General features: G+C 43.9%; 1 protein-coding gene across 7 annotated transcripts in view; it reads right to left on the bottom strand.

Moving 5' to 3' along the window:
- disp1 (dispatched homolog 1 (Drosophila)) overlaps positions 1-27,373 on the bottom strand; it is a 360,881-nt gene that overhangs the window by 236,005 nt on the left and 97,503 nt on the right. For 3 of the 7 annotated variants that reach the window (XM_072550729.1, XM_072550723.1, XM_072550724.1), the window contains one exon: positions 7,868-7,987. The exons of the other annotated variants lie outside the window; for them this stretch is intronic. The gene's annotated coding sequence lies outside the window, so the exon portion shown is untranslated. The remainder of the gene's footprint in view (positions 1-7,867; positions 7,988-27,373) is intronic. 7 annotated transcript variants of the gene reach the window in all.

The raw sequence follows: 27,373 nt of genomic DNA, 5'->3' as shown, positions 1-27,373 counted from the left end.
TTAGAGGGCATAGGTTTAAGGTGAGAGGTAAAGATTTAAAAGGGACCTAAGGGGTAACTTTATCACATGGAGGGTGGTGTCTGTATGTAATGAGCTGCCAGAGGAGGTGGCAGAGGCTGGTATAATTACAACATTTAAAAGGCATCTGGATGGGTTTGTGAAAAGGAAGGATTTAGAAGGATATGGGCCAAGTGCTGGCAACTGAGACTCATTCACTTTAGGATATCAGGTTGGCATGGACGAATTGGACCAAAGGGTCTGTTTCCATTTCTATGACTCTGACACCCATGAATACAATTACTATGTCATTTTGGAGGCAGTCTCCGAGATGGTCCTGCTGAAGTTTAGCTGGACGCAATTCAGGACTCAGGAAGACTGGGACTGACCAAAATAAGCATAAGGATGTGCGGGTACAGAGCTTTACTCGCCATGCTGCTCTGCATCGAGCACACAGGAGGAGAGGCTGTCTTGCCAACTCATCCCTCAGGCCAGGACGCAGTCCATCTCTTTGTCTCTGAGCCTTTGTGAATGTACATTTGGATCATGCTGTGACCACGTGAGGAATGCAGGGGTGTCAACTGCAGAGGCACCAACACTTCCTCCAGCCAGTGATGGCACAGACTGCCTCTTAGCATGTCCAGTTGCCACATTGCATTTGGGTAATGACTCTGATAAATCTCCACACATGAAGCCTAATAAAATTATAAGAAGATAAGGTCATGAAATTAGGATAAATGTTTAATTACATTCAATAGTCACTGCTGAAATATAGTTAATTGACAAATTCTAAAAGCACTTTAATTTGTTATGCTCAGCTGTAGGCAGGTTTCTGGTTGTTAATACTGAGTATAGCATTGACACCAGACAGGATTTCACCTTCCTCATGGGGCAGCCTAATGGTTAATGGAACTTTACAAACAAGTACAAAAAAAAATTTACAATGGCAATCTACTTAACTATTGCACTTAATCAAATGCAGTTTGTTATCTGAACTCGTTGAACTTTCCATTCCTTTACAGGCATAATTACTTCTTCATATTCCTCCTCATTTCATCCCAGGAAAGAGACAAGCTGACCGTATGTACCTCTTCACACCTTGTGTCCATGAACAGAGTGGTTCAATTTTCAAAAGGCTGTTGTGTACTTTCCAAACACACAGGAAACTTTTAAAGTGACGTGCAACAAAAGTGCTTCGATTTAAATGAGTATTATTTGTTCACACACACACATTGCATAATTTCAGGAAAGAGTGGGCTAAAGGGATCAAAGGATATGGGGGAGAAGCAGGAATCGGTTGTTGAGTTGGATGATCAGCCACGGTTAGTAGAGTTGGCTGGACAGCTGGTTTATAACACAGGGTGATGCCAATAGCATAAGTTCAATTCCCATTTTGATTGAGGAATGAAGGTCCCACCTTCTTAACCTTGCCCCCGAGATGTGGTGACCCTCAGATTAAACCATGACTAGTCATATCTCTCTCTCTCTCTCTCTCTCTCTCTATGAGAGAGCAGCCCTATCATCCACTAGGACTATGGTAATTTCACCTCACCTAAGACAAAACACGGTGAAGACGGTAGCAACCCTGAATATCTACTGAAATCTCTATCCTGCAATATTAGACACTCTGTATTACACACTTTAGTTTTACATTATGGATATCTGACATAAGTAGCTCTTTATCTGCTCCCATTAGATCATTCAAGATTATACATCCGGATCAGAAGGGAGATTTCATGCTTAAAAGTACAAAATGATTAAGTTAATACAAAGGCTAAGCAAGACTGAGCAGGAGGCTTCATGTGGGAAGGGTTTGGCCTACAACATCACTTCACAATGTAAACATTCTGAGCAAGGCAGAGTGATCAGGAAGCTCAGGGGCCACGGAGTATAGAGTAATTTGATAAATTGGATCCAAAACTAGTTAGTGGCAGGAAGCAGAGGATGATGTCTGCGTGACTGGTAGCCTGTGTCCATGATGGTCTAAAGGACCTTATTCCATGCTGTAAAAACACTAAGTCTAAGAAGATACAGTTAACTGAACTCACTACAACATATAATGGCAAACAGCGACAATGGAAACAACAATGAAATGCATATCACAGGGTTCGAAAGGGAATCTCTTGCTGTTTGCTGTGTACAGTGATGATCCAGACATGAATGTAGGAGATACAATCAGTAAGTACAGTGCACAGGTGACACTAAAACTATTGTTGTGGTAAATAGCGAGGAGGAAAGCCTTAGACTACAAGGCAATGTAGACAGGCTGGTTAGATGGGCTGAGCAAAGGAATTTAAATCCTGAAAAGTATGAAGCAATGCATTTTTGCAGAACAATCAAGGTAAGGGAGGACACGTTAAATGTTAGGACTGTAAGAAGTACAGAGGATCAGATGACCCCCTGGTGGCTTGCCTACAGACAGAAGGCAACAGACAGGTAGCACAGATGGTTAAGAGAGCATACAAGGATTTTTTTCTTAGTGCACAGACAGAAGAGGGAGGATCTGATTGAGGCGTATGAAGTTATATGAGGTGAACAGAAGAGGAGATAAGGAGAAACCTTTCCCCTTAGTACAGGGGTCAATAGCAAAAGACACGGTTTTAGGATAATGAACAGATGGTTGAAAGGGGACTGAGGATATATATTCCCATCCAGAGGATGAATCTAGAACTCACTGCCTAAAAAGGTGGTAGAGGCAGGAAGTCTCAAACCATCTTAGTAGTATGTAGATGAACACTTGAAATGTATTGAAGGCTACAAGCCAACTGCTTGAAAATGGGATTAGAAATAGAGGGATGTTTGATGACTGGTGTGGACATGATGGTCTAAAGGACCTTATTCCATGCTGTAAAAACACTAAGTCTAAGAAGATACAGTTAACTGAACTCACTACAACGTATAATGGCAAACAGTGACAATGGAAACAACAATGAAATGCATTTATGCAGTCCTGAGGACATGCTGAACTGCTTTTGAATAAGATGTCCACCATCCCAGAGAGATGCAAAACTCCAATGGTGTCATCTCATTGAAGACTAAGGAATCCTGCAGAATCCTTACTAAAGTTTATACTTCAGTCAACTTCAACAAAACACAGATGCAGAGTAGGAGCTGTATGTACCATCTATAAGATGCACCATACTGCAGAAATTCACCAAAATGTCTTAGACAGCACCTTCCAAAGCCACAATCTCTACCAACTAGAAGGACAAGGACAGCACATACATGGGAACACCACCACCTGCAAGGTACCCCCCAAGCCACTCACAATCCTGACTTAGAAATGTATCACCATTCCTTCTGTGTACCTGGTTCAAAATCCTGGAACTCCTCCTCCCCACCCCTCCCCCAACCCACCCTCCCCCCATACCCCCCCACAAAAAGTGTTGTACGTCTTCCTAAGCGCACAGACTGTAGCAATTAAAGAAAGCAGCTTACCACCATCTTTTCAAGGGCAAGTAGTGGTGGCCAGCCAACATTACCAACATGCCATGAATGAATAAAAAAAACTGGTGATTTTCTAATTGCGGTTTATGAGAGAGACCTTGCTGTGAAAGATAGAGTGTGCTTTTTTTTCGGTGGTGCTCCAAAAGCAAATACAATTTACAGAATAAGAAGAGGAAGAAGTGCATTTACAACAAGATTTTACTGCAAGCAAATTGTCTCCCTGTTTCTCTGAATTACAACACTGACCATATTTCAAAACTGAATAAATCCTGCTGGGATTTCCTTAATGTTTGGAAAGTTGCTATGGAAATTCAAATTCATTATTTAGTTTTACTAAAAATGTATAGAATGGGGGTAAAGCAGTATTAACCACATTTTAAATAAAGAGAACGCCACATAGTGGTCTGGTTAAATCAATTCTGCAACCAAAAAAGTCAAGGAATGATCAGGTAACTCACCATGGGGGTAACTGTGACAGTCTTATGGCATATGAACAACCAGTTGGAACTGTGTTCAAGAATTGCAGTGTTTTCCTCCAACAAACTGGGGGAGTTGTATGGCACTTGGGAGGATGCATTTTAATTATGCTTTTGCAACATTAGATGAAAGACCAATGAATCAATTTTTGTACTTTTCATTGTTTTCACAATGCATTAAATTGCCTTCTTTTATGATGTAAGAGTGTATGATGGCACACAGAACTTCTCTGTTGCAAACCTTGGAGATGGCAGAATCCACATCATCTTTTAAAGGGAAACAAATAAGTATTTGAAGAAGAATATCTTTAAAGGGAAAGGGTGAAAGTTGGCAGCTAAGATGATGCAGGTACATTGGGTTGAAAGGTCTTCCTCCTGTGGTGCAAAATTTTATAAAGTACCTCAGCAAACCTGTCCCTTGTTACGAATTCAGATTGGATGTGGAGAGACAACTGTAAAATACAATACTGGGTTTGGCTTCCCCTACCATGATTTCAGGGTTTTGAGACACTAATGCTCCCAACAATAAAGGATGATTTGGACATGCTCCTGAAAGACAGTTGACAACGATGGAAAGGACTGAATGAGTTGTTCTTAAAAACCCAACAGCCTTGAACAAGTCACAATTACCACAAAAGGGATAATGGAAGGACAACATTAGGGTAATTGAGTGTGGAAGAAACAGATGCCTGGAGAAGGATTTCAGCTATGAGGGCCTGTGGCAGAAGCAGAGGCAGGTAACACTATGGAGGTGGGACTAAGTGTTCTTCCTGATGGACAGAATGCAGTCTGTGACGCTCAATTCAGGGTCAAAACTTTGTACCAGTGGTGTACATGGGCAGACAAATCAAGGAGGAGGATTCAGAAGCATCAAAAAGCACCAATTAAATTAGCAACATGATCAGGTTCAAAACGTGAGAGAGGAAAGTAGATTTCAAGTTAGTGAGTGCTGGATTAACTCTGCAATCTGCCATAGAGTACTTCAATTTTTTTCTGCTGTATTAAATTATATTATATGATGACATATCTACAATAGTACACATATATTCTGATTTAATAAAGCTCTCTCACTAGTCCAGAAAAAGCTGACTAGTTGTTATAGTACATTAAGCAATTGTCCTGTATATCAAACCACAGAATTAACAACTATAGGGAGACATGATAATGGATAGCTGGGAGGAGAGATACAAGAGTATAATTCAAATCTTGGAATTCTGATGATGTTGTAAATCGTGAAACAGAGGCTGTAGATTATGGACATTGACAGAGCCTATCACAGACTAACTTACAGCAGTGGTTTGAGTCTGAGGTGCTGGTATTAACTTGGAGTCTAAATGTTTGCAAAGTTCAAATTCCATGCAGAAGCTTAAGCACAAAATCTAGAAATTTCGCTGCTCGTTGGATGCTGCCTGAACTGCTGTGCTCTTCCAGCACCACTAATCCAGTATTTGATTTTCAGCATCTGCAGATTGTTTTTACCTACAAAATCTAGAAAGTCCAGTAGAATTTTTATCATTGTGTCAAACAAAGGAGGTCTGTTACGCCAGTGCTGGTTCTTGAAAGAGCAGTCATGTTTAGTTCAAAGAGCAGTCATGTTTAGTCCAACATCTCCACACTTCATTTACTGTAAACCTACGCATTCCTCATCCTCATGTACTTGTATATCTTCCATTATACATTCTGTATATTAAAAAAAACAAAGGAAATCAGCTTGCACCAACTTTCACTTTATGGCAGTTTGCAGAGTTAATCCAGCACTCGCTAACATCTACTTTCCTCTCTCACGTTTTGAACCTGAGAACATGTTGCTAATTTAATTGGTGCTTTTTGATGCTTCTGAATCTCCTCCTTGATTTGTCTGCCCATGTACACCACTGGTACAAAGTTTTGACCCTGAATTGAGCATCACAGACTACATTCTGTCCATCAGGAAGAGCACTTAGTCCCACCTCCACATGTTACCTGCCTTTGCCCTCCATTACTGGCCCTCACAGCTGAAACCTTATCCAGACTTTTGTCTCTTCCACGTCCAATAACCCCAATGTTGTCTTTCCATTGTCCCTTTTCCAATAGTTCTGATCTGTTCAAGGCTGCTGTGTTTTCAAGACACTCAGTCTCTTCCATGGTTGTCAACTGTCTTTCAGAACCATGTCCAAATTGTCCTTTCAGGTGTACTACACTGGATTCCTGTGGAAAAATGCTCATCTCACAATTTCAACTGGGAAATCTTTCCTTGCCTTCTCTATTGTATAAGTCTAAATTCCACTGAAAAGGTGAATAAGGTAGCTGACCAAGGGACAATTATCAGTCAATCATCTGAAGCATGAAGACGGCGTTAACAGGTGTTAACTCACTATTGAAGCATAACTAGTGAGAGTCATCTCGGCCCTATTTAAAACAGGACCTATTGGAGTCCTCTTGTGGTGCAGTGGTAGTGTCCCTACATCTGAACCAACAGACTCGGGTTCAGGTCCCATCTACTCCAGAGGTGTGTAATAACATCGGAATAGGCTAATTAGAAAAACAGGTTAATTTTTTTTTTAAAAGTCCTGTTGAAGCATAGTTATGGCACAGTGTGCCCCTCCTAGAATTGGGAAACCCGGCTTCAATTCTCACTTGCCCCAGAGCTGTGCAGTAGCATCTCTCTATAGGTTGTTTAGAATAACAGGTGACTTTTTTTTTTTAAAAAGCCCTGTTGAAAACACATGATCTATCAGCTTCATACAGTCAGAAAGAAGAGATCCCATCCAAATCGAGTATACAGTTCAGGAAATTTTGATGAAATCCCCCCCCCATTCTTTTAAACTCCAGTAGATATTGTCCGAACCGATCCAGTTTCTCTTCATCTATCGGTCCTGCCATTGCAGGAATCAATCTGGTAAACCTTTGCTGCACTCCCTCATCAGCCAGAATATTCTTTATCAGGTATGGAGACTAAAACTGCACACATTATTCCAGATATGGTCTCACCATGGCCCTGCATAATTGTAGCAAGATATTCCTGCTCCTTCCACAAAAGGAGAGCAAATTGTTACTAGGGTTAAACTGGACAGTGACTTTTCTTTTTAATTCACCTTTTCCAGATTAACCTTCTTAACTTTCCTGGAATCTGGTCTTAAGTTTGGTTGAGATAGTGACAGCTTGATGAACAAGCAACTAGCCTTAAATAAAGGCAATGTGAATTCAAATACAATCCTGTACAACATTCCCATAAACACAAATACATTTACCTCACTGAAACAATCTGCAGGCTTTCATGGGTTAAGAATTTCAAAAGAACTGGAAAAATAAAGCTATTATTTTACATGAAGCACTCTTTGCCAACTTGTAATATGACCGAGTCAACAGATGTACAACATTAAAACCACCCAGGACATACCAATAGCAGCAATTCATTTGTCACACAGCTTAACTGGTCAGACTCTATAATCCATTCCCATCGTCCCACAACAGGTAATTTCTTCACTCAGAAAAGCTGCCATCAAAGCAGAACAAACTAAATCGGATCTCAACTAAAATCCTTTTTTTTGATGACTACAACTGTTCAACAACAAAGAGAATATCACTATTTAAATTGGGATTGTTGTTAATTAAAAGCTATTCCTTTTAAATTTGAACAAGCAATTGAACAAGACAGACTTGTCATGTTAACAAAGCGCAATTGTGCAGTGAACAGTTTCCAAAATCTTAAAATAAAATTGTTGACTAAACATTTCTGTAACCAACTCAAAGGAAAATTCCAGAAATTCAGTTTTACATAACAGACTCATCTCACAAATCAAAATGGTTGGTAAGCGGGTGGTGATGGTGATGGTGATGGTGATGGTGGCAGCAATAGAATTAGTTCTAATGCTAATGTGCCACTCTTGGAATTGTGGGCCACTGCAAATAAATACTTAAACTGAACTTAATAAGTTTGAACCAAATATGTTGGTATCTGATCTTACCTTTTCTGCTTTATTCCTTTTTGCAGCACTGAATGACAGCTCCTGATCCTCCACACAAATTCCTTAATAAAAATGGCTCATGGGAAAAACTGTCAACATATTGCTCCCTTGACTGTTGAGCTGTCAAAGAGGAAACCGAGGAGAATTAGCATGTCATTTGCAAAAGAAAATCTAGATGACTATTTCCTCCACTGGCTCAGTTAATAAAAATCCAGCATGGAGATGAGCCAAACAGTCCAAGTAGATTCCAGATTTGATTATCTATTCAGTGTCACGGTAGCCATAAAGAAGCTGGTCACTCAAGCTAAAATCTACCGGTTATCCAATGACCTTAGTTAAAACGATGAAACATTTAGCAATCACTATCTTGCATTTTATATGGGGAAATGTCCATGGTTCTTCACAGGAACATTATGAAGCAAAGAATGACCCTGAGCCACATGGTGTGGATTAAAAAAGAAAGCAAAGGACAGAGGCAGAGAGATACAAGTACGGGGTTCCAGAACTTGGGCCAAGACAACAGAAGGTATAGCCACGATGAGTGGAGCAATTATCATTGCACAAGAGACCAAAATGCAGATATCTTATAGGATGATGGGACTGGAGGAGATTACTGAGATGGGCAGGCTATGGCCATGGAGAGATCTGAAAACAAGGACAAACCTAAGCTGTTTCTTGAAAGGAATCAAAGCTGAGTCAGTGAGCACAGGGGAACGGGATTTACGCTGCACAGTATCACACAGTAAGTACGGGGCTTTGCTGTATGAAGTGACATCTCAAGATCTTAGAGAGAAAGAAACAAGAAGGAGGCCATGGGAAAAGTTGAAACAGATAATGAAACATACAGCATCATGAACAACACAATAAAGTACATGATTTCATCCACAAAAACTGAATTTGAATCTTAGAAAAAGAATGTTCAAGCGTTATATTTTGGTATAAATGTCTCAGAGTTATAGTTTTAAAAAAGGCTGGAGATGCTGGGAACTGGAAACATTGTGGGCTCTGACAACATTCCAGCAACAGTACTGAAGAATATGCTCCAGAACTTGCCACACACCAAACCAAGCTGTTCCAGTACAGTGACAACACTGAAATCTACCCAAAAACGTGGAAAATTGCCCAAGTATGCCCTTTACTCAAAAAGCAGGACAAATCCAACCTGGCCAATTCCCATGCTACTCTTGATCATCAGTAAAGTGATGGAAGATGTCATTAACAGGGCTATTAGGCAGTACCTGTTCAGCAACAACCTGCTCAGTGACACCCAGTTTGTGTTCCGCCAGGGCCACTCAGCTCCTGACCTCATTACAGCGTTGGTTCAAACATGGACAAAAAGAGCTGAATTGCAGAGGGGAGGGGACAGTGACAACACTTGACATCAAGGCCGCACTCAAGCGAATGTGGCATCCAGGAGGCGTGGCAAAACTGGAATCAATGAGAATCTCTGCTAGTTTGAGTCACACCGAGCACACAGGAAGTTGGTTGAGGTTGTTCCTCAGGGTGGATATTTCTAATCAACCTGTTCAGGAATGTTATTATAGTATAACATCGCTGGAGCAGGTAGAACTTAAACCAGGCCTCCTGGCTCAGAAGTAAGGGCTGCACCATAAAGAGCCATGTCCTACCATCTTCAGTTGTTTCATCAATGATCTTCCCCCCATCGTAAGGTCAGAAGTGGGGAAATTTACTGCTGATTGCATAATATTCCGCAGCACGTGAGAGCCCTCAGATATTGAAGCAGTCCATGTCAAAATTCAGCAAGACTTAGAAAATATCAAGCCTTTAAGCTGACAAGTGACAAGCAATATTCACACTACGCAAATGCCAGGTTATGACCATCTCCAATGAGAGAATCTAATCATTTTCCTTTGGCATTCAATCACACTACTATCACTGAATCCCCCACTGTCAACCTTCTGAGGTTTACCATTATTTATAAGGCTGGTCCAGAACACTGTGACTACAAGAACAGGTCAGAGGTGAGGAGTCCTGCAGCAAGTAACTCACCCCCTGACTCCCCAAAGCCTGTCTATCATCTACAAGGCACAAGTCAAGAGTGTGATGGAGCACTCCCCACTTGCCTGGATGAGTGCAGCTCCAACAACATTTAAGAAGCTTGATACCATCCAGGACAAAGCAGCCCACTTGATTGGCACCACATCCACAAACATTCACTGTCTCCAACACTGATGCTTTGTACCATTCAGTGTGTACTATCTACAGGATGCACTGTAGAAATTCTCCATGGCTCATTAGATAGCACGTTCTAAACCTACCAATCACAGGGACAAGAACAGCAGATACACATGGGAACACCACCATCTGAAAATCCCATCAAAACCACTCACCATCCTGAATTGGAACTCCACTGCTGTATCTTCACCATTGGTTGGTCAAAACCCTGAAACTCACTCCCTCACATCTACCTACATCAAACAGACTGCAGTGATTCAAGTAGGCAGCTTACCAACACATTCTCACCACTTACTGCAGTGAATTTTATGGGACAATAAGACCATAAGACATAGGAGCAGAATTAGGCCATTCAGCTGAAGAGTCTGTTCCATCATTCAGTGAGATCATGGCAACTAGGGATGGGCAAAACATGCACCAATTGTCAGCAACACCTACACTTCATGAATGAATAAGAAAAGAACAAAGCTATTGATAAGTTGAATTAGTTCAAGATGTGGACAAAAAAGGAAATGTTCCTTAGATAGATCCTAAACAGACAGAAATATAACTCAGAAAACGTTGGAAATGACTGGAGAAAAGCGGAACCTAGTGGAACATTGTGTGCAATTTTGGTCTTCTTTTCGGAGGAAGGATGTTCTATCTACAGACCAGGTTATAGTCCAAGAAGGTTTATTTGAAAGTACTAGCTTTCAGAGCACAGCTCCTTCATCCGTTCTTTCACATGTAAATCCTAGAACCTTTTTTAAAGTTACATTCTCAAGTGCCATGTTAGCTCAGATAATTCATTGAAGGTGTGAGGCTGTCTGTGCCACAACATTCAGACAAATTCTATTTCTAAAAAAAGGGATTTGCAGAATCTTACATGGATTCATGTAGTTTTTGAGCAAAACAAAGAGAGAGACAGTGCGTGGGTGAGTGAAGAGAGAGAGAGAGAGAGTAAGTGTGGGTGAGCAAGGAGAGAGAGAGAGGGGGGGCAGGACAAGCATGAGAGAGAAGGGAGAGCACGAACAAGCGGGTGAGAGGGACAGGAAGTGTTGGGTGACAGAGAGGGCGAGCAAACAGGAGGCAGAGTGCAAGCAAGCATGGGGGCAGAGAGAGAGCGAGAACATGAGTAAGTTGGAGAGAATCAACTAGGCAAAAGTGAGGATTGCAGATGCAGGAACCCAGAGTTTAGATTAGAGTGGCTGAAAAAGCACAGCAGGTCTGACAGCATCCGCAGAGCGGGAAAATCTACGTTTCGGCCAAAAGCCATCCTGATGAAGGGCTTTTGCCCGAAACGTTTTATTTTCCTGCTCCTCAGATGCTGCCTAACCTGCCGTGCTTTTTCAGCACCACTCTGATCTAAATTGGAGAGAAGGTGAGTGAGTGGGGAGGGAAGAGAGCAAGAGAGAGAGAGAGAGAGAGAGAGAATGCAAGCAAGTAGCAGAGAGAATCTGTGCGATCAATCAGGAAAAAGAAAATGTCATAAGGTTCTACAGAAAATGGTCCTTTGGCCCATAAAATCTGGACCAGGCAAGTACAATCACCTTACTATTCTAATGCCATTTTGCAGCACTTGGCCCATAGCCTTGTATGATACTGCACAACTAAATACGTATGAACCGTTATTAGGATTAGGTTTAATGTCAGAGTGAGTTTGGCATAGCGAATAAACAGGAGAAGATGAGACAGAGACAGGATTAGGACAGAAAAGTGCAGGCAGAGATAGTGGAAGAGGAAGAAGTGTAAACAGGAAAGAAAGAGATAAATGAAACAAGTGAAAGCACTGCAGAGAGAAAGAGAAAAAAGGAGAAGCAATAAAAAAGGAATGAAAAGAAGAAAAATAAAGAACAGAAACAACGAAAGGAGGAAAAGGAAGTGAAGGAAATATTGACAATAATATGGCACCCCGCATGAGCACAGGATATTTCTAAAACATCTTAGAGCCAATACACATCTGTAGGGCAATCACTGGTGTAACATCGACATCTGTGAAATTATACTCAAATGTTATACAGAACAAAAAATGAGTACATTTTAAGAAAAATGTATGTACTTGGGAGCAGTGGGCCAAAGGACGGCTGGAGTAGACTGGCAGAAGCAGCCAAAAGCTGAATTTGCATTTCTCAGTTTTATAACGGAGTTACATGGCAGGATTTTACAAAGGTGAGAAAAATTTAATCCAATCTAAAATATAAAAATTATAAATTACACAAAACTGTAATTTATTGACAAGGAGGAAGGTGGCAAGTGATGTCTGTGAGATTTAAGAAAGCTGGCTGCATGGGACTTTTAATACTCGATCTCATGATCAAAAATATAACTATTGTCCTGGTGCTGCCCAGTTACAAAGTATGAAGTCTTCATATGGTGCCTCTGACTTTAGTCACAAATTTTATATCTTACAGAAAATCAACATTTTGTACACCCAAGACAAGTGATTTGGAAAAATGAGGAGAAACAACATTAACAAAAAAGGTGCAATTTTCAAGAGATGGACATAGGCATGTTGAAAGGCAGCAGGACCAGTTGACAAAGATATTAAAATAAAGGATCCTTGGCTTTACAAACAGAATGCAAAAGCAAAAAGGCTACACTGCACCTTTATTTAAAGTAATTGGCAAAAGGATCAGAGATGGTATTAGAAAGAAAATCTTACACAGCAAGTTATAATGGCCTGGAAAGCTTAGACTGAAAGGGTGCTGGAGGCAGATTTATTGATAAACTGTTAGCACTCATGGTCGGAAAGTAATCACTTCAGTGATCTACCCCGAGGATTCCTGGTCCCGCTGAACAGCACTCTCCCACAGTACAGGAGAAAGTGAGGACTGCAGATGCTGGAGATCAGAGCTTAAAAATGTGTTGCTGGAAAAGCGCAGCAGGTCAGGCCACACCTCCCCCCCACTTCCTTCCAAGGCCCCAAGGGATCCTTCCATATCCATCACAAATTCACCTGCACCTCCAGACACATCATTTACTGCATCCGCTGCAAACGATGTGGCCTCCTATACATTGGGGAGACAGGCCGCCTACTTGCCGAACGTTTCAGAGAACACCTCTGGGACACCCGGACCAACCAACCCCACCACCCCGTGACTCAACACTTCAACTCCCCCTCCCACTCCACCAAGGACATGCAGGTCCTTGGCCTCCTCCATCACCAGACCATGGCAACACGACGCCTAAAGGAAGAGCGCCTCATCTTCCGCGTAGGAACCCTCCAACCACAAGGGATGAATGCAGATTTCTCCAGCTTTCTCATTTCCCCTCCCCCACCTTTTCTCAGTCCCACCCCTCAGACTCAGCACCGCCTTCTTGACCTGCAATCTTCTTCCCGACCTCTCCGCCCCCACCCCCTCTCCGGCTTATCACCCTTACCTTAACCTCCTTCCACCTATCATATTCCCAATGCCCCTCCCCCAAGTCCCTCCTCCCTACCTTCCACCCTCATTCCTGAAGAAGGGTTTATGCCCGAAACGTCGATTCTCCCACAGTACAGCAGACTAAATACAAAGGAAATGTTAAAAGTGTAAAAACAAAGAAAATACCTCCATCACTGAAAAGGAGAGAATTCCGATAGGGTGGAGTCATAAAATACTGGATTAGTGGTGCTGGAAGAGCACAGCAGTTCAGGCAGCATCCAACGAGCAGCGAAATCAACGTTTCGGGCAAAAGCCCTTCATCAGGAATAAAGGCAGTGAGCCTGAAGCATGGAGAGATAAGCTAGAGAAGGGTGGGGGTGGCGAGAGAGTAGCATAGAGTACAATGGGTGAGTGGGGGAGGGGATGAAGGTGATAGGTCAAGGAGGAGAGGGTGGAGTGGATAGGTGGAAAAGAAGATAGGCAGGTCAGACAAGTCAAGGAGACAGTAACTGAGCTGGAAGTTTGAAACTAGGATGAGGTGGGGGAAGGGGAAATGAGGAAGCTGTTGAAGTCCACACTGATGCCCTGGGGTTGAAGTGTGGATTGGTGCGGGTGTCTCGGAGATGTTCCCTAAAGCACTCTGCTAGGAGGCGCCCTCCCACTCTGCCGAGGACATGGAGGTCCTGGGCCTCCTTCACCGCTGCTCCCTCACCACCAGACGCCTGGAGGAAGAACGCCTCATCTTCCGCCTCGGAACACTTCAACCCCAGGGCATCAATGTGGACTTCAACAGTTTCCTCATTTCCCCTTCCCCCACCTCATTCTAGTTTCAAACTTCCAGCTCAGCACTGTCTCCTTGACTTCTCCGGACTTGTCCTACCTGCCTATCTCCTTTTCCACCTATCCACTCCACCCTCTCCTCCCTGACCTATCACCTTCATCCCCTCCCCCCACTCACCCATTGTACTCTATGCTACTCTCTCCCCGCCCCCACCTCCTCTAGCTTATCTCTCCACGCTTCAGGCTCACTGCCTTTATTCCTGATGAAGGGCTTTTGCCCGAAACGTCAATTTCGCTGCTCGTTGGATGCTGCCTGAACTGCTGTGCTCTTCCAGCACCACTAATCCAGAATTTGGTTTTCAGCATCTGCGGTCATTGTTTTTACCTTGGAGTCATAAAATGACATGATAACAAACATATGAATTAGGAGTTTGAGTAGGTCCCTCAAGCCTGCTCCACAATTCAATAAGATTGCGGCGATCTGCTTGTGTTCCAAACTCCACATTCTCATATTTCCCCTAATTACCCTCGACTTCCCTATCTGAAAAGAACTTATGCTTCTCTGACTTCAAAATATTTAACTAACCTATCTCTACTGGTTTCTAGGTACGGACTTCCAAAGTCATACAAACCTCAAAACAAAAATTCTCATCTCTATCCTGAAGGAATCACGCCTGATTTTATAACAGTGTTGTCCGGTTCTTTAGTTAAAAACAATGACTATGTCTCCACCCTGAAGGCATCCTGCTCTATTCCTGATGAAGGGCTTTTGCGATTTTCCTGCTCCTCGGATGCTGCCTGAACTGCTGTGCTTTTCCAGCACCACTCTAATCTAGAAGGTTCTTTACTCAGCCACAAGAGGAAATGTCCTTTCCACATCCACCTTCAGGATTATATTCACTTCAATCAATTTACCCCTCACTCTTCCAGACTCCAGTGTAAACATTGCCAGTCTGGCAAACCATAAGCTAACTCATTTATTCCAGGTATCAATCAAGTAAACCTCCTCTGAACCGTCTCCAATTCATTTCCATCCTTTCTGAAGTAAGGAGACCAAAACTGTACATAGTATTTAAGATAAGATCTCATTAATGCTCTGTATATGAACCATGATACCCATAATTTTAATGTTCAATTTATCTTATAATAAAGGAGAGACCTTTTCCAAATGCTTGATGTACCTGCACACTAGTCTTTTGTGATTCATGCACCAGAATATTTAGATCCTTCTGTATTACAGGGCTCTGCAATCTCTCACCATTTATTTTTACGGTTCAATCTCCCGAAATTATATTCCAGTTTCCAGATTTATGTCCACTCATGTAACCTACTTATAATGGCTTTGTACCCTCCTTATGCCCTCCACACAACCTACTTTCTACCTATCTTTGGTGTCATCAGGAAATTTAGCAATCATATGTGCAGTTCCTTCATCCAAGTCATTTACATAAATTGTAAAAAGTCAAAGTCCCTACATTGACTCCTGTGGCACACCACTCATTACATCTTACAAACTAGAAAAAGATCCATTTATGGATACTCTTTATCCTTTAGTCAGACAGTTTTCTATCCATGCCATTACTGCTTACACCATAAGTTCTTATTTTTCACAGTATCCTTTCATATGGCACGTTATTAAATGCAAATGTAGAAAATAAGAGGAGGTCAATCAGTCCTTCAAGTCTGCTCCATCATTCAAATGTGATCACCATGGAGAGAGTGAGTACTGCAGATGCTGGAGATCAGAGACAAAAAGTGTGGTGCACTGGGAAAACACAGCAGGTCAGGCAGCATTCAAGGAGCAGAAGAATCAACGTTTCGGGCATAAGCCCTCCATCAGGAATGGGGGTAGGGGGTGCTGAGAGATGCTTATGCCCAAATGGTTGATTCTCCTGCTCCTCGAATGCTACATGACCTGATGTGCTTTTCCAGCACATCACACTTTTCAACTCAAATGTGATGATCATGGCTGATCATCCAACTCAGTCCCCTGTTCCTGCTTTTTTTACCCATATCCTTTGATCCCTTTAACCTGGAGATATCTATCTAACTTCTTCTTGAAAACCTTCAATGTTTTGGCCTCAACTACATTTTGTGTCAGAGAATTCCACAGGCTGCCCCCTCTCTGGCCGAAGATATTTTTCCTCATTCAAGTCCTAAATAGCCTACCCTATGTCTTTAGACAGTGACCCCTTGTTCTGAACTCCTGGTCATCAGAAATATCCTTCGTATGTTTACCCTATCAGGTTCTGTTAGAATTTTATTGGGTTATATGAGGTCCCTCTTCATTCTTCTAAACTCCAATGAATAAAGTGAAGGTAGTCATAGTCCCGTCAGACTCTGGTAGGATTCTCATGAGAGAGAGATGACTGATGGCGACTTAACCTGAGGATTACCACGTCTCAGGTAAGGAGAGTGATTGAGAAAAACAATATTGGATGAACAGCTAGTATGGGGAATTGAACCCACACCACTGGTATTACTCTGTATTGCAAATCAGCCATCTGGCCAACTGAGCTAAGTGACCCCCAGTGAATACAGTCTTAAACAATCCAGTCTCTCTTTGTATGTCAATCCTGCCATCCCAGGAACTAGTCTGGTAAACTCGTTTTGCACTCCCTCCATAGCCAGAACACCCTCCCTCAGATAAGAAGGCCAAAACTGTGCACAGTATGCCAACATACTTGCCAGGGCTCTCTGCAATTGCAGCAAGATATCCCAGATCCTGTATTCGAGTCCTCTCACTATGAAGGCCAACATCCCACTTTCCTTCTTAACTGCCCACACTTGCATGCTTCACTTAAACAAATGGTTTGAGCAGAAGACCACCCAGGACCTGTTACACCTCCCCCTTTCCTAACCTATAGCAATTCAGATAATAACCTGCCTTCCTGTTTCTGTTAACAAACCTCACATTTCTCCACGTTATTGTACAAGGTATAGTCAGTACTTGATGGAATACTCCCTACTTGCCTGGATAACTGTAGATCCATCAACACTTAAGAAATTTAATATCATCACCCCAGGAAAAATTGACCAACTTGATTGATATCACATCCATAAATAGCTCCTTCTAGTACTGATGCTCAGTAGTAGTAATTGCATCATCAACAAGATGTATCACAGAAATTCACTAAGGCTCTTTAAACAGCACTTTCCAAATCCATGACCATCTCCATTTAGAAGGACAAGGCCAGCAGATACATAGGAACATCACCAGGTGAGAGCGCACTTCTGAGCCACTCACCATCCTGACTTGGGAATATACCCTTGTTCCTTCAGTGTCACTGGGTCAAAGTCTTGGAACTCTCTTCCTAACAGCAATGTAGGTCTAGATTAGATTAGATTAGATTCCCTATAGTGCGGAAACAGGCCCTGCAGCCCAACTAGCCCACACCAACCCTCCGAAGAGTAACCCACCCCAACCCATGTATATCTACATCTCATGGGCTCCAGGGGTGCAAGAAGGCAGCTCAGCATCACCTTCTCAAAGCCAATCAAAGATGGGCAAGAAATGCTGACCTGGCCAGCAAACACCCACATCCCTCAAATGAATCAGAATGGCTGTCCGATTTGCTGAACATTGACACTATTTCCTGTTTTCATCTGCAATAAATAATGGCTTTACCCTCACTGTCTACTAAAATCAGTCCATGGAAAATTTTGATTAAACACAAATCATTTTTTTAAAAATCTAACAAATGATAAAAATTTTTTAAAAAGCATCATTATAGATTTTGAGTACTTATTTAAAATAAAAATTCTTGTGACGATAAGCATGTAATCTATCTTCTGAGCACAATGTATGATTAAGCTCGGCTTTCACTTAACAAAACAGGTATTTATAATAAATGGTATTCTTATTGGTCTTTAATTGCTGAATCAGTGTCCATAAGAGTTACTTCCATAACATTCTTCTTCTAACAGTGTGAAAAAAAACCGACAGATGTAACTCATAATTACAGCCAGAGTGTCTCACTTCAAACAATCCTTTAATTTGCATATCTCTGTCCGTTGTATGTAATTCCCAAGAGCTTGGGATGGAGAATGATTCTCTTCATAGATTAATTTGTTCTATATTTAGCTTGGATTATTAAGGTTGTACACTCGCCACTGCCATGCTGTGTAAGCACACCGCAGAATGATATATCGAACTGGATTTGAACTGCTGCTACACAGCGTTGAACATTTTGTCCTGAACTCCATTCACCACTGAAATGTATCTTTCAAATAAATTATGTTAATGGTATATCACAAAATTCATTTCTGACCCAACATCAATATTGGAGTGGGGTGATTTTGTTTTCTTAAAATGTCTTTAAATATAGTGTTGCCTTTTCCAATGAAGGTAAAGTCTAAATACATGCAGATCATTAAAAAAAGGATAGCAGCAGTTGCCATGTTACTGTGACAGCTATGGGTCGGTCGGTGAATGTCCTGTACAATGGAAATGTATTCAGGCGGGTTCTACGTACGAGATGATTACTAGTATAACACAAAGTGAGGCACAATCTTTAAGTAGGTGACAAGAGCAGAAGGTTAGGTATAGAAAATTTCAAAAGTTGGTGTTTCTTTGTTCTGGATCATAGGAAAATGACTTTGGTGTTTCCTGCACTAAACAGTGCTAAAATTAGCACATTTATCTCTATGGTGAAATTAAAGCACCAAATGTAGAAACACGTTTCGATATCCAGTATGTCTTAATTAGTGTCCATGTATTAGAACTAGGCCACATAACAATGTTAAAATCGCAAAAAACAAAATTTTCAAAAGAACACTCAGATCACTGATTTTGCAAGTAATGCTATTTTGTCAGCATACTGCAAGTTTGCTATGTTGTGTTCAACTGTAACCCCAGAAGTATTTCTAATTGTCTAAGATTTGTTGTGTGTGTAGATTGAATAGTGTTGGAGAAAGTATTTCCCTCTTCACTGACAACATTCTGGTGATCCTTTTAACCTGATGTACATCATTTAGTCCCAGTATAGTCTCGAGATAATTTTCACATCCTTACTGTCAATTTCAGTAACACAGCTATCAACTTTGTATCTGTGATAAACACAATCAATTTTCTTTGCATAATCCAAGAAACAGATGTAAATGTTTTTGCTTACTTCTCGATTCTTATTGAAGGTTGTTCTTATAGGGTTAACTAAATAATAACCTTGCAGTATTGCAACAACACAGCAATACATACAAAACCAGAAGCCCCACACCATGTAATGGATCAAGTAAAGTCTGAAAGGGTAGAATATGGTTCAAGTCTGATAAAACAAAGGTGTAAAAATTAGTGAAGGTTAAAGTTGATGATATCACGCTGGAACAAGTAGATATGTTTATTTATTTTGTAAAAATGCTAACGAAAGCTAGAAGATGTGTTGCGGAAATGAAAAGAACGATTGAGACAGCCAGACATGATTTTTAAAAAATTCACAGGGTGTAAACAGCAAGAAAATTCACATTTTAACAAGAATCATGGACAATAAAGAAAGATCTGTGGAAGCAAACAAAAACCTGTACAATGTGGAAGCTAAGGTGCATGCTTAATATTCCATATGCAATCAGTCAAATTAAGAGGTTCTTGAACTGCAAAAGAAATCTAAAACTACATGAAAAGTAAATGTTCGTAGTTTCGCCATTTGATTGGAGCTGTAAAGCTAGAAATATCTTCTGCAGGACAGTAAAGTGTGGGGCTGTTCTAGACATAGTCAGATGCTAGATGCGAATGGCTGCAACTGAGTTACAGTGGGTGCATGAGGATGGCACAGGACAGACAAGGATGTAATACCAAAACAGCAGATCACTTGGCAGGAATAATTACAGGCACAATCTAGAACTAGGGAGTCGCTGATTAAAATAAAGGAGACACCTATTTAAGACAGAGAGGAAGAGATTTTTGGTCGCCCTCATGATAGTCATGAGTCTTTGGAATTCTCTTCCTCAGAAGGAAGCAGAAGCAGAGAATTTGAATATTTTTTAAGGCAGTGACAGATATATTCTTAGTAAGCAAGCAGGTGAAAGATTATCAGAGCAAGTGTGAAGCAATCAGATCAGTCATGATCTTATTGAATGGCAGCGTAGTCTGAGTGGCCACTTCCTGCTTTTCGTTTATGTGTTTGTAAGCAGCAGCAACTGAGGATCAGTATCTGCCCGATTGGAGGCTACGAATTTCAATAGCCACTTCAACACACTGCTGCTGTACTGGGAAATAACACTGTTTTTAATAAATTCTAAACATGATATTTTCATATTTTTGTTTGCTGTGAGTACAGATTACTCACACCGACTTTAACCAAATGGGTGATATGGTCATATTTATTCCTGCAGTGACTGCATATTGGATAAAGTGTGTAAGCATAGCCTCACTCACACTCAGTTTCCACATACCAACTCCATAAATCAAGAGATCAGAGACCCATTGTTTATTCCAGCATGTCTCTTATTTAATGTTACCACATATCCCAAATCAATTTCCTTTAAAAAAAATTGGATAAGTGCTAATGTGTTTTAGGGTACGTATTTGCCAAGTCACAAAAAAGTTAATAACAGAGAAAAAAATGTTTTAGGTGTTGATCATTCCCATTGCAAGCAATAGGAGTGTTTCAAAAGACCAGCATTAGCAAGGTTTAACTTCACAGCAATTTTGCTGAGCCTCTCAATGAAGGCTGCATAAAAACCTGGTGTGCACTCAAAACAAACCAACACAGTAACTTTACTGAATTCCTTTCAGCTGCTTGGCATAATGCGACAAGAATATTTCAGGACTATTCAGTAGCTTTTGTATCCCAAGATTAATGAAGCTGGATACACAAGAACTTTAATAGGGTGATTTCAATGTTCCATTAGTGCTCCAGTCCACAGAAACCTCTTAATTATTGCTCCCAAATTATAACAGTGTCATGAGAATGATTATCCGCCAAGCTAAAACATTTACCCATTTCTGAATAACTCAGTAAAGGTTTACAACAGTCAGGTGTCAAAGAAATCGAGCACATCTCTATAAATGAATAACCTACGCAGAATACATCTTAATGAATGTCATGTTCAACTGCATCTCTGAAAGGATATCAAAAAACATTTCTAAACCATCAACACTTTTTAGGAATATTTATGATGAGCAGCATAGAAAGGGAAGGCATATGATCACATGAAGGCAAATGGAATAAAATGTAATTCTGGCTGGGTTAGTTTGAAAGAATGGTGGGAAGGGGCTTCCCTGGAGCATAAATAAAACATACATCAGCTGGACTAAAAGAAAAACCAAAATGGGCGGCGCTGGAAAAGCACAGCAGGTCAGGCCATATCCAAACAGCAGGAGAATCGACATTTTGGGACTAAACTTTTCATGAGGAATGGGGGTTGGGGGAAAAGGGCTGAGAGATAAATCAGGGGTGGGGTGGGGGGGCACAGTGGACTGGCAGGGAAGTTACCTGGGAAGACAATAGGTGGATGCAGGTGGGGTGATGGTGATAGGTCGGAGGGGAGGGTGGACCGGAGAGATGGCAAGTGAGATGGACAGGTACGACAGTTCAAGAGGACAGTGCCAAGTTGGAGGGTTCAATCTGGGATAAGGTGGGGGAGGTGAGGAAATTGGTGAAACCGATGTTGACCCTGTGTGGTTGGAGGGTCCCAAGGTGGAAGATGAGGCGTTCTGCCTCCAGGTGTTGGATGGCTTGGATTTGGCGGAGGAGGCGGCCCAGGACTTGCATGTCCTTGGTGGAGAGAGAGGGGAAGTTGAAGTGGTTGGCCACAGGGCAGTGGGGTTGTTTGGTGCATGTCCCCCAGAGATGTTCACTGAACTGTTCCACGAGCTGGCATCCTGTCTCCCCACTGTAGAAGAGACCACATCATGAGCAACGGACACAGTAGATGGTGTGTTTGGATGTGCAGGATATGGGAGGATCCTTTGGGGCCTTGGATGGAGGTGAGGTGGGAGGTGTGGGTGCAGGTTTTACACCTCTTGCACTGACAGGGGAAGTTGCCGGGAGTGGTGGGTGGTAGGATAGGCTGAATGAAAGAGTCGCGGAGGGAATGGTCTTTGCCGACCTAATTCAAGAGTCGCGGAGGGAATGGTCTTTGCCGAATGCTGATAAGCGTGGGGAGGGAAATTTATCTCTGATGGCGGGGTCTGACTGTACATGGTGGAAATAGCAGAGAATGATGTGCTGTATCCGAAGATTAGTGGAGTGGAAAATGTGGACTGGGGTGGGAGTGTTCTATCTTTGTTGTGGTTGGAGGGGTGGGGTTCAATTTCCACAAGTTAATGCCACCACATCCTGTAGCTGACCACTTCATCTCCCGTGCCCACTCTGCCAAGGACATACAAGTCCTGGGTCACCTCCGCCGCCAAATCCAAGCCAATGTGCAATAAAGTGCTTATGCCCAAAATGTCAATTCTCTTGCTCCTCAGATGCTGCCTGATTTGCTGTGCTTTTCCAGTGCCACGCCTATCGACACTGATCTCCAGCATCTGCAGTCCTCGGCAACCTCTACCTAAATAAAACATGAAATGTATGCTGGGAAGAGAAAGCTGGAACCACAGCATCCAACATCACCATTGCTAACTTCCAGTGATAGCCTGACAGCAGAAGTGATTCTAGTTTGACCTAGTTTCACAGTTCGAAATAGAGCATGTCAATTCAGTTGTGCACTTCTGACAGGGTACCTCTTCCTCCTCCACGCCGAAGTCCCTACCTGCTGCAAGAAGACCACATTCAACCCATACCTAAGAAAGCACATGCAATGTGCCTTAATGACTTCCAACTAGTGGCTCTGACCTCCATCATTATCAAGTGCTTTGAGTGGCTGGTCATGGCCCACATCAACTCCCATGTCCCATCCTGCCTTAATCCTCTACGATTGGAATCAACGTTTTGGGCATGAGCCCTTCTTCAGGAATGAGGAAAGTGTGCCAAGCAGGCTAAGATAAAAGGTAGGGAGAAGGGACTTGAGGGAGGGGTGTTGGAAATGCGATAGGTGGAAGGAGGTTAAGGTGAGGGTGATAGGCCGGAGTGGGGGTGGGGGCAGAGAGGTCAGGGAGAAGATTGCAGGTTAGGAAGGTAGCGCTGAGTTCGAGGGTTGGGACTGAGACAAGGTGGGGGGAGGGGAAATAAGGAAACTGGAGAAATCTGAGTTCATCCCTTGTGGTTGGAGGGTTCCTAGGCGGAAGATGAGGCACTCTTCCTCCAGCCGTTGTATTGCTATGGTCTGGCGATGGAGGAGTCCAAGGACCTGCATGTCCTTGGTGGAGTGGGAGGGGGAGTTGAAGTGTTGAGCCAATGGGGTGGTTGGTCCAAGTGTCCCAGAGGTGTTCTCTGAAACGTTCCGCAAGTAGGCGACCTGTCTCCCCAATATAGAGGAGGCCACATCGGGTGCAGCAGATGCAGTAAATGATGTGTGTGGAGGTGCAGGTGAATTTGTGGCAGATTGGAAGGATCCCTCGGGGCCTTGGAGGGAAGTAAGGTGGGTGGGGGGGGTGTGGGCGCAAGTTTTGCATTTCTTGCGGTTGCAGGGAAAGGTGCCGGGAGTGGAGGTTGGGTTGGTAGGGGGTGTGGACCTGACGAGGGAGTCACGGAGGGAATGGTCTTTTCGGAATGCTGATAGGGGAGGGGAGGGAAATATGTCCCTGGTTGTGGCGTCTGTTTGGAGGTGGTGGAAATGACGACGGATGATACGATGTATATGGAGGTTGGTGGGATGGTAGGTGAGGACCAGAGACCAGTGGGGCTCTGTCCTGGTGGCGATTGGAGGGGCGGGGTTCAAGTGCGGAGGAGCAGGAAGTGGAGATGTGGTGGAGAGCATCGTTGACCACGTAAGGGGGGAAATTACGGTCTTTGAAGAAGGAGGCCAACTGGGTTGTTCGGTATTGGAACTAGTCCTCCTGGGAGCTGGTGCGGTGGAGACGAAGGAATTGGGAATATGGGATGGCGTTTTTACAGGGAGCAGGGTGGGAGGAGGTGTAGTCTAGGTAGCTGTGGGAGTCGGTCGGTTTATAGTAAATGTCCGTGTCGATTCGATCTCCCGAGATAGAAATGGTTGGTACGGCGGGAAAGGAAGAAGCAGAGGGCTTTGAGTCCTCCGTGATGGGGGATGGAAGTGTACAGGGACTGGATGTCCATGGTGAAGATAAACCGCGACATTAACCGCCTCAACCTCTCCACCCCTCTCACCCACTCCAGCCTCTCACCCTCGGAATGTGCAGCCCTCCACTCCCTCCGTTCCAACCCCAACCTCACTATCAAACCGGCAGACAAGGGAGGCGCGGTAGTAGTTTGGCACACCGATTTTACACCGCTGAGGCTAAATGCCAGCTCGCGGACACCTCCCCCTGCTGCCCCCTTGACCATGACCCCACCTCCCACCACCAAACCATCATCTCCCAGACCATCCATAACCTCATCACCTCAGGGGATCTCCCATCCACCGCCTCCAACCTCATAGTCCCACAACCCTGCACCGCCCGTTTCTACCTCCTGCCCAAAATCCACAAACCTGACTGCCCCGCCCGATCCATTGTCTCAGCCTGCTCCTGCCCCACCGAACCCACCTCTGCATACCTCGACATGGTCCTGTCCCCCTTAGTCCAAGAGCTCCCCACCTACATTCGGGACACCACCCACGCCCTCCACCGCCTCCATAATTTTCGCTTCCCCGGTCCCCAACACCTTATCTTCACCATGGACATCCAGTCCCTGTACACCTCCATCCCCCATCACAAAGGACTCAAAGCCCTCCACTTCTTCCTTTCCCGCCGTACCAACCAGTACCCTTCCACCGACACTCTCCTTCGACTGACTGACCTGATCCTCACTCTGAACAACTTCTCTTTCCAATCCTCCCACTTCCTCCAAACCAAAGGAGTAGCCATGGGCACCCGCATGGGCCCCAGCTATGCCTGCCTCTTCGTAGGATATGTGGAACAGTCCATCTTCCGCAGCTACACTGGCACCACCCCCACCTTTTCCTCCGCTACATCGATGGCTGTATCGGCGCTGCCTCATGCTCCCACGAGGAGATAGAACAGTTCATCCACTTTACTAACACCTTCCACCCCGACCTCAAATTTACCTGGACCGTCTCAGACTCCTCCCTCCCCTTCCTAGACCTCTCCATTTCTATCTCAGGCGACCAAATCAACACGGACGTTTACTATAAACTGACCGACTCCCACAGCTACCTAGACTACACCTCCGCCCACCCTGCCCCCTGTAAAAACGCCATCCCATATTGCCAATTCCTTCGTCTCTGCCGCATCTGCTCCCAGGAGGACCAGTTCCAATACCAAACAACCCAGATGGCCTCCTTCTTCAAAGGCCGTAATTTCCCCCCAGACGTGGTCGACGATGCTCTCCTCCACTTCCCACTCCTCCGCCCTTGAGCCCTGCCCCTCCAATTGCCACCAGGACAGAACCCCACTGGTCCTCACCTACCACCCCACCAACCTCCAGATACATCGTATCATCCTTCGTCATTTCCGCCACCTCCAAACGGACCCCATCACCAGGGATATATTTCCCTCCCCTCCCCTATCAGCGTTCCGAAAAGACCACTCTCTCCGTGACTCCCTCGTCAGGTCCACACCCCCTACCAACCCAACCTCCACTCCCGGCACCTTCCCCTGCAACCGCAAGAAATGCAAAACTTGCGCCCACACCATCCCCCCCCCCACCTTACTTCCCTCCAAGGCCCCAAGGGATCCTTCCAATCCGCCACAAATTCACCTGCACCTCCACACACATCATTTACTGCATCTGCTGCACCCGATGTGGTCTCCTCTATATAGGGGAGACAGGTCGCCTACTTGCGGAACGTTTCAGAGAACACCTCTGGGACACTCGGACCAACCACCCCGTTGGCTCAACACTTTAACTCCCCTTCCCACTCCACCAAGGACATGCAGGTCCTTGGACTCCTCCGTCGCCAGACCATAGCAATACAACGGCTGGAGGAAGAGTGCCTCATCTTCCGCCTAGGAACCCTCCAACCACAAGGGATGAACTCAGATTTCTCCAGTTTCCTTATTTCCCCTCCCCCCACCTTGTCTCAGTCCCAACCCTCGAACTCAGTACCACCTTCCTAACCTGCAATCTTCTCCCTGACCTCTCCGCCCCCACCCCCCACTCTGGCCTATCACCCTCACCTTAACCTCCTTCCACCTATCGCATTTCCAACACCCCTCCCCCAAGTCCCTCCTCCCTACCTTTTATCTTAGCCTGCTTGGCACACTTTCCTCATTCCTGAAGAAGGGCTCTTGCCCGAAACGTCGATTCTTCTGTTCCTTGGATGCTGCCTGACCTATTGCACTTTTCAAGCAACACATTTTCAGCTCTCATCTTCAGCATCCGCAGTCCTCACTTTCTCCTCCACAACTTGCCTATCAATGAAACAGGTCCACACCAGACGCCATTTCCCCAGCCCTGCACTCATCCCTGGAACACCTGGAGAAGAAGGACACTTACACCAGATTCCTGCTCATCGACTACAGTTCCGTCTTCAACACCAATATCCCCACCTCAAAACTCTGAGTCCGAGATCGCGGCTCCACCCTCTGCAACTAGATCCGCAGCTTCCTGACCCACAGTGAAGATAGACAAATGCACCTCTTCTACAATGACTCTCAACACTAGAGCCCCCCACCCCCTCACCAAGGGTGCTTTCTCAGCCGCCTACTGTATTTCCTGTGCACCCACGACTGTGTTGCCAAATTCCAAATGAACGCTATCTACAAGTTTGCTGATGACATCCCATGTAGGTTGGATGTCAATAAGTGATGAGCCTAAATACAGAAAGAAAATAGGTGTCATGGTGCAATGATAAGAATCTCTCTCTCAATGTCGGCAAAACTAAAGAACTGATCATTGACTTCAGAAAGAAAGGAGGAGGACATGTCTCCATCTATATCACTGAAGCTGAGGTGGAGATGTCCCTGGGAGTGACAAAAACCGACAACCTCTCCTGGACTTCCCATGGAGATGTGATGGTCAAGAAGGCACAAAACCTGTTCTTCCTTAGGTGGCTTAGCAAATTTGACAAGTCTTTAAGGACCCTTCCCAACTTTTCCATACTGTCTAGGTGCGTAATAGCCTGGCATGGCAACTGCTCTGCCCAGGACCATAAGAAACTGCAGAAGGTTGCGTGCATAGCCCAGACCTATGAAGCCAACCTTCCATCCATGGATTCCCTTACA

The sequence above is a fragment of the Chiloscyllium punctatum genome, chromosome 3 (genome assembly GCF_047496795.1).
Source record: "Chiloscyllium punctatum isolate Juve2018m chromosome 3, sChiPun1.3, whole genome shotgun sequence".
NCBI lineage: Eukaryota > Metazoa > Chordata > Chondrichthyes > Orectolobiformes > Hemiscylliidae > Chiloscyllium > Chiloscyllium punctatum.
Note: the sequence above shows the minus strand (reverse complement) of the source record. Positions and strands in the feature narration are given on the sequence as shown.